This window comes from Triticum aestivum, chromosome 4A (assembly GCF_018294505.1).
Source record: "Triticum aestivum cultivar Chinese Spring chromosome 4A, IWGSC CS RefSeq v2.1, whole genome shotgun sequence".
NCBI classification, from domain to species: domain Eukaryota; kingdom Viridiplantae; phylum Streptophyta; class Magnoliopsida; order Poales; family Poaceae; genus Triticum; species Triticum aestivum.
This window is the reverse complement of record NC_057803.1, coordinates 754,024,893-754,037,736: the sequence shown is the minus strand read 5'-3', so window position 1 is coordinate 754,037,736 and position 12,844 is coordinate 754,024,893.

The window sequence follows — 12,844 nt, the reverse complement described above, 5'->3', positions numbered from 1 at the left end:
GAGGGTGTGCGCTTACAAGTTCGAGTCAAAGGTGCTGATGCTTTCCAGGCCCTTCCTCCGCCTCCCCCTCCCAAGTCGACTAACCATAATGATAAGCATGGGGATGGTTCGGCTGGTGGGCAAAATCCGAGTGGTGGTTATGATCCCTGTTTTACTCAGTCTGAATGGGACGGAATGGAGCCTGGTGTTTAGGAGTTGTTTAAAGAAAATGCCCCGGCTGCTAATGCTCAGAAGGATGATATGCCCCCTCTTGGGAATGCGGCTAGCAAAGGCATGCCCATCTCTGGTGTCTGCTCCAACCTTCCTGCACGTCCGGAATCTCCTTCCTTCTTTGGGATTGAAGATCTGCGTGCATCCCCCACTCGATCCGCTGGTCCTACGTCTAAATAGAAGAAAAAGTCCTCGGTCCGGAAATTCTCTGCTAAAAGTAGGGCTTCTTCTGGCTCCAAGCAGTCTATGGCGGGTTTAGCTCGTCGTCTGGACAAGGATTTGGGTACTGCGTTGGGGTCCGGCCAGGGTCCGGCTTCGCCTCTGGTGAGTTCGTCGGTGCTGCGCTCACCTATGTCTACGGCGTGCAAGGGACGTCGCGTTCATGACTCTGGCGAGTCGGTGGCAGTGAGGGCCGAGAGGCGCGCTGTGACCAGGGATCTTCCTCCTTCAAGTACTCTGCCCACGCCCCACCTCCTGCATGTCCTATTCGACTCGTTTTACTTGCTCTTTCGGATGATCACTTATTACATATTATGGCGGATTCTAGTGTGTCTGTCGACCCGGGGTTGGGTTCTCCTTCGCGTCTACTCTCTGTCATTAGGGCTAATGAAGTGGCCCAGGCAGCTATTGCCAAGGCCAAGGAGGCCGCGGTCTCCGCAGGTCCCGCAGTGGCACAAGGGTCATCGGGAGATGCTGGGGCGGCAACTGGTTGTGGCCAGGCACCTTCCCCCTCCACCGAAGTGAGGAGAGGCCAGTCCAAGAGATCTAAGCCGTGTTTGGCCCTGTGCCGATCTAGCCTTCGTATTAAAACCCTCTCTTATAAATGAAAGCTATTTTCTGGAACGTAAGAGGTTTCGCCGCTCGGGGGCATCAAGACCAGATTCATGACTTGGTTTGTGGTGAACACATTGACATTGTAGGGCTTGTTGAAATGTTTAAGGAATCCTTCTCTCCCTCTGAGCTGTTTGCGGTTGGAGGCATGGATAGATTTGATTGGCATTTTCTTCCTGCCCCGGGCCACTCTGGGGGCATCTTGATTGGGTCTAAACAGGATGTGTTTGATTTCATCACTTTTGATCATGGTATTTTTTGGGCTAGCGTGGTAGTTCACCATCATCAGCTAAACACGTTATGGGAATGTCTAGTGGTTTATGGCCCCGCTGATCACTCTCTTGCGTCTATGTTTCTTGATGAGCTTTCTAATAAGGTTGAGTCTTGTAATATTCCTGTATTGATTGGTGGTGATTTCAATCTTTTGCGTTCCCCGGCAGATAAAAACAGTCATAATTTTTCTTGGCCCTTGGCCAACGCCTTTAATGAGTTCATTAGTAATTGCGCGATCCGTGAGCTCCCTACACTACTAGGGAAAAGCCTATACACAGAAAGTTACCAGTAGCGCAGATTTTTAAACCTCGCTACTACTAAGTTGATAGCAGTAGTGTGGGTTTTTAACCCTCGCTACTACTAAGCGGTCTCTACCGTGCCACCCGGGACATGCCATAGTAGTAGCGCGGGTTTTTAAAACCTTGCTACTACTAAGTTTGATAGCAGTAGCGTTGGTTTTTAGCCCTCGCTACTACTAAGTGGTGCCATAGTAGTAGCGAGGGGGTAAAAAACCGCGCTACTACTAAAGGTCCCATTTTCAAACTCTAACCCCCCCTGGATCGCTTTTTCAGTTTTAAAAAAAATAAAAGCAAATGATGAAAATGTCAAAAAAAATAAAAGAAAATAAGTTTCCCATGTGATATGTGGTCTAGTTGTTGGGAAAATTTGCAAATATGAATTTCGACTTTATTTGCAAAATCTCTTGAGAATTTGTAAAAATGGGCATAACTTTTGCAGACTAACTCGGATGAAAAAGTTTTTTATATGAAAAATCATCTACTCGAAAAGTTACATCAAAATTTAATTGTGGGAACCCCGTTAAACATCTTCAAAATCCTCAAAAACCTAACAGAAAAAAAGTTACGGGGCTTTTAAGATCTGGAGGCAAAAAAATCGAAAAAATTTCAAACTGTGTGGTCAAACTGTGGTCAAACAATGGTCAAACTAATTATTCTAGAATATTAGTGTTACTAAATAATTATTTTAGTTTTTTTGAATTTTGCTCAAATCTGGTCAAACTGTGGTCAAACTATGGTCAAACTAATTATTCAAGAAATATTAGTGTTACTAATTTTTTAGAACAATAGTTTCAAACTCAAATAGTGAAATGTGTGACTTCATGCTCAAGCTAAATTCCTGAGGTTAATAGGATTGACATCTTACTATTGTCAGGAAAACAACAAGTGCAGACTTGGAAACGAGGGAGAATAGAACCCGGAAGTTAAGCGTGCTCAGGCTGGAGTAGTGAGAGGATGGGTGACCGTCCGGGAAGTTAGATGATTTGGAATGATGAGGGTTGATTAGAGATTAAATTGAGCAGCGATGAGGGGTGATTAGAGATTTGGGGTTAAAATAATTCAGAAATTTGAAAATTAGGGGGAAAATCAAAATATTTTTTCGAAAAAATTCAAAAAAAACCCGCGCTGGTAGTAGTAGCGCGGGTTTTTACCCACGCTGCTACTAAAGGACGTAGTAGTAGCGCGGGTGGCACCCGCGCTGCTGCTATACGTTAGCTGTAGCGCCTTATTAGTAGCGCCGGCCCCCGCGCTACTAATAGGCCCAAAACCCGCGCTGCTGCTAGGATTTTCCCTAGTAGTGCTAGGGTGGGGGCGCGGTTCACTTGGTCTAATCATCAATCAAACCCTGTCTGGTCGGTGCTGGATCGGGTCTTTGTCTGTGATAGATAAGATTTGCTCTTTTCTCGTGCTTCGTTGAAAGCTAGATGCGGTTGGATATGATCATGTCCCCCTCGTTGTGGATACGGGCCTCAATTCTCCTCTGTCGACTTCCCGCTTCCAATTTGATGCATCCTGGTTGATTGTGGATGGATTTTGTGATATCCTGGCCACCAAAATCTCTAATCTTCTTAATACCCCTCATCGTTCTTTTGTCCCAATGGACGATTGGCACAAGTGCTCCTACGAATTGCGCAAATTCTTAAGAGGTTGGTCCCGTAATAGGGCAGCCGACCAGCGCATGGAAAAAGATGCCCTGGAATCCCAGCTTCGGGTTCTGGATCAACCCGCGAATCTCTCTGGGCCTTCTGCTTCTCAATGGGCCACCCGCTATTCTTGGAAGATGCCCTGATGTTGTTGCATCAGCAATCGGAAATTTATTGGCGCCAGCGTGGCTCCCTAAATTGGACCATAAAAGGTGACGATATGACGACTTACTTCTTTGCGATCGCCAATGGTAGGCATCGGAGATGCTTCATTGACAGTCTTATCATTGATGGTGTCAGGACTTCGGACCAATCTCTCATTATGAATCACATTGTAGGCTTCTTTTCCAATCTTCTTGGTCGCAAACCGGACTCTGGCCTCTCCTTCTCCTCTGATTTTTGGGATGCGGGTAGTAAGATATCTTCTGATGAAAACATGGCCTTAATGGTGCCTCTTTCTGATGAGGAGATTTGGAAGGTGATTTGCTCGGCTAACCCGAACGCTGCCTCGGTACCTGACGGATTCTCGATTCCCTTCTTTAAGAAATTCTGGCCGCAGTTGTGGGTGCTCGTTTGTAAGATCATCCAAGGATTCTAGCTGGGGACAATGGATATTTCCCATCTTAATTATGTTGTCATATCTCTCATTCCTAAAGTCAAAGGAGCTGACCTGATCTCGCAGTTTCGACCTATTGCCCTAATCAATAATTTCGCTAAATTCCCGGCCAAACGGCTAGCCTCGCGCCTTTCCCCCATTGCTCACTGTGCCATCAGCCCCTTCCAATCTGCCTTTATCAAAGGTCGTTTCATTTTGGATGGGATCCTATGCTTACATGAAATTGTGCATGACCTCAAGATCCGTAAGTCTAAAGCTGTGATTCTAAATCTTGATTTTGAGAAGGCCTACGACCCGGTGAGCTGGCTTTTTCTGAGAAGGGTGCTTTTGGCAAAAGGGTTTGAGGGACCCTTTGTGCACAGAATCATGCAGTTGGTCTCGGGAGGCCATACTGCCATTTCAGTTAACGGTCAGGTCAGTAAATAATTTTTTTGCAAATGACAGGGGCCTTCGGCAAGGTGACCCTGCTTCTCCTATCTTATTCAATTTTGTGGCGGATGCCCTTTCCTGTATTCTCTCCAGGACAGCTATTCATGGGCACATCGCTCTCGTTATTTCTAATATTCTACCTGAAGGGGTTACTCACCTTCAATATGCAGATGACACTATTATTATGGTCGAATTGGATGACGCCTGCCTCGCTAATCTCAAATTCATTCTCCTCTGCTTCGAAGATATGTTGGGTCTTAAGATTAACATTGCGAAGAGCGAGGTTATTGTTACTGGTGTGGATGACACTCAAGCCGTGCGTGTGGCTCACCTCCTTAATTGTAAGTTAGGGTCCTTCCCCTTCAAATATCCGGGCCTTCCCATTTCTCCGGACGTACTTCATGTGGAAGAATTTGCCCCGGTGGTCACCAAGGTGGGCAATAGGGTGTTTCCCTGGTGTGGGAGATATAATACCAACGCGGGTAAAGTTGCTTTGATCAATGCTTGTCTGTCTTCCCTCCCCATGTTCTTTATGGGCTTCTACTTATTATCGGGTGGGATCCATGCTAGTCTCGACAAACACCGTGGGGCTTTTTATTGGAATGCTGCTGATAATCGTCGTAAGTACCGCTTCGTTAAGTGGAAGCTAACGTGCAGGCCCAAAAACCTTGGAGGGTTGTGTATCATCAATACTTCCATCATGAACCAATGTTTGATGATTAAATGGTGGTGGAAGATTATGAGTTCTAGGGATCAGCCACTTTGGCTTTCCATTCTTAAGGCTAAGTATTTTCCTTCCTCTAGCCCGATGTTTGCTAATGCTCTTGGTGGTTCTCAGTTTTGGAAGGCCTTGGGTTAAGTTAGACCTTTGTTCCAGGCTCATGTTAAATTTGTAATTGGGGATGGCTCCTCCATCAGATTCTGGTTGGACTGGTGGTATGGAGATTCACCGCTCTCTGTGACCTTCCCCACCTTATTTTCTTATTGCCCTGACCCGAATATTTCTATTGCGAAGTTGGCTGCCCATGGTTGGAACCTGGCCTTTCGCCGATCCTTGTCGCCTGAAGAGTTTGAAGATTGGCAATGTCTTACTGCCTTCTTCCCCACGCTCTCGGCGAATTTGGACTCGGTGATCTGGCCGCACTCTGCCTCGGGGCGCTTTTCTGTTAAATCGCTTTACTCTAAACTTATTGGTGGCTCCCCTACTAACCATTTCTCTCAGATTTGGAAGGCTCAGATCCCTCCTAAAGTTAAGATTTTCCTGTGGCAAGCCTTTAGGGGCCGGTTGCTTTCGGCTGACCAAATTCACAAGAGAAACGGGCCGGGTTCTCAATTTTGTGCCTTGTGTGGTGACTTGGAGGATACGGCACACATTTTCTTCCATTGTGCCTTGGCTAAGCTCATTTGGAGCTGCGTTAGAGAATGGCTTCATGTTTCCTGGGCCCCTGCTTCCTTCTCTCTTCTCTGAACTTCGGTCCCTAGCGAGTAACTTGTCTGCCGTCTCCAGACATATCTTTTGGGTGGGCCTGGGTGCTTTATGCTGGTCTCTTTGGACGACTAGGAACAAGTTTACTATTGAACATGTGTTTCTAGTTAAACCTGCTGATTGCTTATTTAAATCGTGTGCTCTCTTCCAGCAGTGGAAATCATTGACTAAGGTGGACGACCAGGAAGCGCTTTCTATGCTAATCTCCAAAGTTCGGGCCTCGGCGTCTAATCTATGTAGTCAAGAGCGGGATCTTAGTTGATGTGGGCGCCGTTGGCGAGTTTAGTTTGGGTAATTTCTATCCGGCATGCGTGCCATATACTGGCTAGGGAGCCATGTACCCAGGGCCGGTCCTGAGATTTTGGGGGCCCGGGGCGAGACTAAAAGTCCGGGCCCTTATTTATAGACATCATAACAATAACATCGAATATACGTACATGTGAAATATTATCAAGCACTAAAAAGCATCCAATACTAGAATGCATATCAAATACTTTATAAATATTACCTTAAATAGTAATTCTAACATTCATTGATGCAAAGTCACTTATGATGCGGTCGTTGTCAATATCATCCAATAATTTCTTTTCGATGCTATAATGTTGCCAAACCATATAACCTCTCTTGGGTCATTGGTGACCTCAGACAGTTCTTCAATAATTTCAACTTTAAAAAGCTTCTTCCAGCCAATACGATAGACACAGGCATAGTAAATAAGATGCGATAAGCTATGGAGGTATCAGGATGACAACCAACTTCTCTTGACATGCTTGAAATCTCCATAGCAGATATTACGGTCATCTGGCAAAGTGAATCCCCCAACTTTTAATTCAGGAATAAGATGATATATCACATGAACTATGAAGAGAGAAAGTTTCTGCAAATTTTGTGCTCCACCCTTCAAGTTCATTATCATTCAATGATTTCATAGTTTCCGAGCTACAAAAATCCCAATATATCTTTAAACACCATGGGTTCTGTAAATCTATCATTCTAAGAAGTGATCGCTATCAACCAAAACAAAAGAAAATAATTAACTTGGACAACCTTCTCAGATTCTTGAATTTCTTCTCGACAATCACTTTCATCAGAATGTGTCTTCCCTGTAACAGGACGTTTTACCGGAAACAATGGTTCTACACTCATTTCAGTTGTAATACTTTTGGTAATTATCAAACTAGCAGCAAACCCCTCATCTCTATACTTCTCAAAATATTGTGTTCTACCTTCTATTTTCCTTCTTTTCCTTTTATCGCTACAGATGCATATATTCTTCGGGGCGATATGATGACACACAATGCTGAGAAAAAAATCATTAATTGTTGAACAGCGCCGCTGTGCCGGCTATGCATCTACAGAACCACAATAAGAATATATGTTATACCTCGGATGGCCGAATCAGTGATGGACGGAAACCAAATCCGGATTATGACGGGCCCCGGCGACTTGAACTCGGCGACGAGCGGCTGATGATCTAAGTTAGGATTAGGAGATAAGGAGAAAGGAGCGTCGAGCGCGCAGTGGCGAACAAACGAAGCGTCGGCGGCCGCTAGGAATCACTGCGTCAACGCGAGATGAAATAGGAAGGGATCAATCACTCCTATTTTTACGTCAAAAGAAGAAGGAAGCGTTGCTGCCTCTGTGCTTCGCTGGCCTGCTGCGTGCGTGTATGCCTGCATGCTGCGTCAGGCCCAGCCGGCCAGCCTGATAGTGCATTTTTTTCTGATCTCTGAAAATATCAAATATGTTTGTACATAGCCTATGTGTACTACATACCTGGGGAGGGGCCCCTGAACTTTGGGGGCCCGGGGCGGCCCCCCCCCCCCCCCCCCGCCCCTCCCGAGGGCCGGCCCTGCATGTACCTTTACTTATGTCTTTCGTTTGATCCATGGTTGGGGTCTGGTTGGTTGGTTGTTGTGAACTTATGTGCGGTTGCTACCTGTCTCATGGCTTTATTTATAAAGTCGGGCGTATGCCTTTTCTCTAAAAAGATACTATCAGTGAAGTACAGAGACACCCCAGTCACTTCCCGTCTGTATACTGTGTAAGTGAATTTTATTAGTTACTAGTAGGCGAAACACATCATCTATGTAGTTTCTTAGGATATTATGTTCCTATCTATGTGAATTATTGTGCCGTCTCGACAATCAAAATATGGCGGACCACGTATTCAACTACACCTTTTCGAAAAAAAAAACATATTCAACTACACATCACATCATAAGCGAAGGGCGACCAAGTCAAGTCTGCAACGCGAGAATACATTTCCATTAGAAACTGGAAAAATATATAAATACACCAATGACTAAGTCAATGCAAGGAATGGGCATCATCCAGTTAGTGTAAATTAATTAGGTGCTAATTAAGGTACAGAGAGACAATTACTAGTAGTATATAAGTATTACTTCTACATAATAGACAATGACTTGTACACTCAAGTCATGGCCGGCTGCTATACAAGTACACATCCATCCACCCTTCGTTTGTCTTTACAATTACACATCCTTTTCTCCCTTGCCCTAAACCTTTCATCCTTCACCACTGACACCGCCACCAATGAGGAGGAGGACCAATTTGTCTACTCGGGCTTCTCCGGTGGTACCGACCTCACCCTTGATGGCACTCTTCACCTCAAGGGATATGCTTTCTACCCAACGGGGCGGTGCAATCCTTCTCCATCACCTTGGTGTTTGGCATGGTCCCCATCTACTCCGACCAATGTACCAATGGCATGACTTTCCTAATATCTCCCACCAAGGATTTCTCAGGTGCACAACACTCTCAATACCTGGGTCTCCTCAACAAAACAAGTGATGGCAAGCCAAGCAACCAGATATTTGCAGTCGAGCTTGATAGCAGTCAAAAATACAGTGTCCGGCGACATCGATGACAACCATGTCGGCATCGACATCAATAGCCTCACCTCCATTGAAGCCCGACCGGCTGGCTTCTATGATGACAAGAACAACGGTGTCTTCAACAACTTGTCCCTTGTTAGCCGCAAGAAAATGCAAGTGTCAGTGGATTATGATGGAGATAACACTTAGATGACTGTGACCTTGGCTCCCCTCAAGGTAGCCAAACCGTCGAGGCCACTACTCTCAACCACCTGCAACCTCTCAACAGTGCTACAAGATTAGTCCTACCTCGGATTCTCAGCTTCAACTGGCCCGATCAACTCACTATATTGTGTGCTTGGCTGGAGTTTGGGCATAAACCATCCTGCACCAGACATTGACATCACCTTCCTGCACCAGACATTGACATCACCAGACATTGACTCACTATATGTTGAATTCATGAATATTGTTGAAACTAGTGGACATTTTTCTTTCAATTGCCGAGCATTTTTTAAAATTTGGGAGTATTTTTTGAAATTTGCAAACATTATTTTTAGATCTGTTAATTGTTTTTGAATTGATGAAATTTTATGAAATCTATGAACATATTATTGGAATTCACGAATATAGTTCAAATTCACTACTCCCTCCGATCCAAATTAATTGACTCAGCCTCTATACAATGTTGTATAGAGGTTGTGTCAAATAATTAGGATCGTAGTGAGTAACATTTTTTGAAATTCACGATCACTTTTTTGAATCTACAAACATTTTTGATATTCATGATCATTTTTTCGAATCGATAACCATTTTTTTGAATCGGCAAACATATTTTGAAATCCATGGTTTTTTAAGTCAAGACCAATTTTGAATCGGCTAACATTTTTTGGATCAACAAACACTTCTCAAAATTTATGAACAATTTTGAAATTAGGAACTCTTTTGAATTCCTGAACCTTTTTAACTAGTAAATTTGTACTTGGTTCGCACGTCATTTAAATATATAGAAGCAATCTTTTTGGGCCATCGATTTTGTTATTTTTTTCCCAGACCTCCACGAATGTCATTTTGACCTGTAATTTTGCACGCATTTAGAAAATTTATCAATGTCCATCACAAAAAAAATTCAAAATTTTTTGAATTTTTTTACTATCTTTTTGGATTTTACTGTTCATGTGGGAGCATATGAGTTCGGGATCAAATATTCCATGTCCGACAAGCTACCTTTTTTAAGGGGAAAGTATTTAGCTACCTAGACTAAAAAAACTTGTATATGGTAAGCGCATTTTTGTTGTGTTCAACAATACGCTGATGTTATCAGTTTATTAAATCTGCAAATTATAAACTTTTACGTTCTGCCATACATATGGGATAAGATTTTTCTTAGCAGATGATGTTGGTAGCTTTACCCTATCTGTATGAGCTGAAATTCTGTCAATGTATAGCACTCAATCTTCAAGTAGCCACTGGTACGGTATAGAGATATGAAAGAAATATATTCAGTTAGCTGCTCCCAGCAGGCAAGCCTGTTGTAGGTTCTTGTGAAACAGAAGATAAGATTTTGCAAATACAACACCTGCCTAGTTGTTTACCAAAATATACAGATCTCTGCACTTGTGGTAGAGAAGCATATACTCCCTCCATTCCTAAATATTTGTTTTTCTAGAGATTTCAACAAGTGACTACATACGGAGTAAAATGAGTGAATCTACACTCTAAAATATTTCTATACACATCCGTATGTGGTAGTCCATTTGAAATCTCTAGAAAGATAAATATTTAGGAAAGGAGGAAGTATATGTTTTCCAGAGTTGTGCATAATAACTGAACCTGTGAGACTAATTAGATCATCTTGAGTGTTTCTTGTGTGTTTTTTTACATACATACGTACATACATATGGTGATTTTAAATCTCCTCTTCTCTTGACCAACCCTATCGTAATGTAATAAAACTCATTTACCCCGCAAAAAAACTCAAACATTTAAAAGTAGTATGATACTTATAGTCTAACAAATAATGACATGTGATAGGCTACTAACTCGATCGTATTGAGTGGCAAGGCCTTTTCACAACAACAACAAAAAGTAATGAGTGGCAAGGATGACGAGGACGCAGTCAGGGACATACCTCAGCTAAGGACAGACGAAAATGAGATTTTATCTGCGCCATTTATGGAAAAAGAGGTGTTTGAGGTCGTGTCCCAGATGAAGCATAATAAGGCACCTGGACCAGATGGGTTCCCGGCAGAATTCTACAAGAAATGCTGGCACATCATTAAGGGTGATCTCATTCCAATGTTCCATGAATTCTTTAATGGCCACCTACAGCTTTTCCACCTTAACTTTGGAACAATAACATTGTTACCAAAGAAGGAGGAGGCAATGCGTATTGAGCAGTTAGGCCCATTTGTCTCTTAAATGTGAGTTTCTAGATCTTAGTGAAAGTAGGCACGAATAGATTGACACGGATTGCTCATTCGGTGGTGCAACCAAGTCAGACAACATTCATGCCAAGGGAGACATATCCTTGAAGGGGTTGTAGTCTTACACGAAACTCTGCATGAAACCCATTCAAAGAAACTAGATGGAGTGATCTTCAAGGTGGATTTCGAGAAAGTGTACGATAAGGTCAAATGGCCCTTTCTCCAACAAGCAATGTGAATGAAGGGGTTCAATGAAACCGGGAGAAAACAGGTGGATTCCTTTATTCAAAAGGGTAGCATGGGGATTGCGTTGAATGATGACACAGGCCATTATTTTCAGACTCATAAGGGCTTAAGACAAGGGGTTGCAATGTCCCCTATACTGTTCAACGGAGTGGTAGATATGTTGGCAGTACTTATCGGTACGACCAAGGAGAATAGCCATGTAGGAGGACTAGTCCCTCATCTTATTGATGAGGGGGGGGGGGGGTTCCATACTACAATACACTGATGACACTATATTATTCATGGAACATGATTTAGCCAAGGCTAGAAATATGAAGTTAGTTATTTGCATGTTCGAACAATTGTCGGGATTAAGAATAAATTTTAATAAGAGTGAATTGTTCTGCTTTGGAAGAGTCAAAGAGGGACAAGATGTGTATAGGCAATTGTTGGATTGTGAAATGAGATCCTTGCCTTTCAGCTACCTCGGAATCCTAATTCACCATCGCAAGATATCAAATAAAGAATGGAAATGTATTGAGGATCGATTTGAAAAAAAAAACTAAGTTGTTGGAAGGGCAAGTTAATGTCTTAAGGAGGTCGGCTGGTGTTAATAAATTCAGTACTAACTAGTATCCGATGTTCCCATTATCTTTCTTTGAAGTACCTGTAGGGTTGTGGAAATGATTAGATTTCTATCGACCCCATTTCTTCTGGCAAAGCGATGAAGTAAAGAAGAAATACAGGCTTACCAGGTGGGATATTATTTGCAGACCCAAGGACAAAGGGGGTTTGGGATTGAGAACTTGTAGATCAAAACTAATTGCTTATTAAGTAAATGGCTCTTTATGTTATCGGTTGAGACCGATGACAAGTGGGCTTAGATTCTTCATAACAAATATCTTGTCGCAAAGTCTCTGGCCCAAGGTTACCGTCAGACCTAACGACTCACCATTCTGGATGGGACTAATGACAAGAAAGGATGCCTTTTTTTTTCATAGAGCAAATTTTTTGGTTGGAGATGGTACTACAACCAGATTTTTGGAAACTACATGGTTAGGGGAGACGCCCTTGGCCTTGCAATATCCCGCTCTGTATAATATTGTACTACATAAGGAGGTTTACATTAATAAAATATTACAGTCATCCCCGCTGAATATCCAGTTCAAGAGTTCCCTAGTGGGGGAGAGGTAGAACGCCTGGCTGCACCTGTGCAAAGGTCGATGGATGTTCAACTTTCTAACCAGCCTCACCTATTTCACTGAAAACTAACGAAGAAAGGGGCTTTCACGATAAAATCTTTGTACTTGGATCTGATTGATTCTGGCCCAATCCCGAGATCTATTCATATTTAGAAAATTAAAGTTCCGTTGAGAATCAAGATATTCATGTGGTTCGTCCATAAGCAAGCGATTCCCACCAAAGATAATCTTCTTAGGCGCAATTGGGTAGGCAATTCACATTGTTGTTTCTATGATAATGATGAAATAATACAATATCTTTTTATCGACTGCCCTCTCGCTAAGCTTCTGTGGTGTATGATTCATATAGCCTTCAACATAAGCCCTC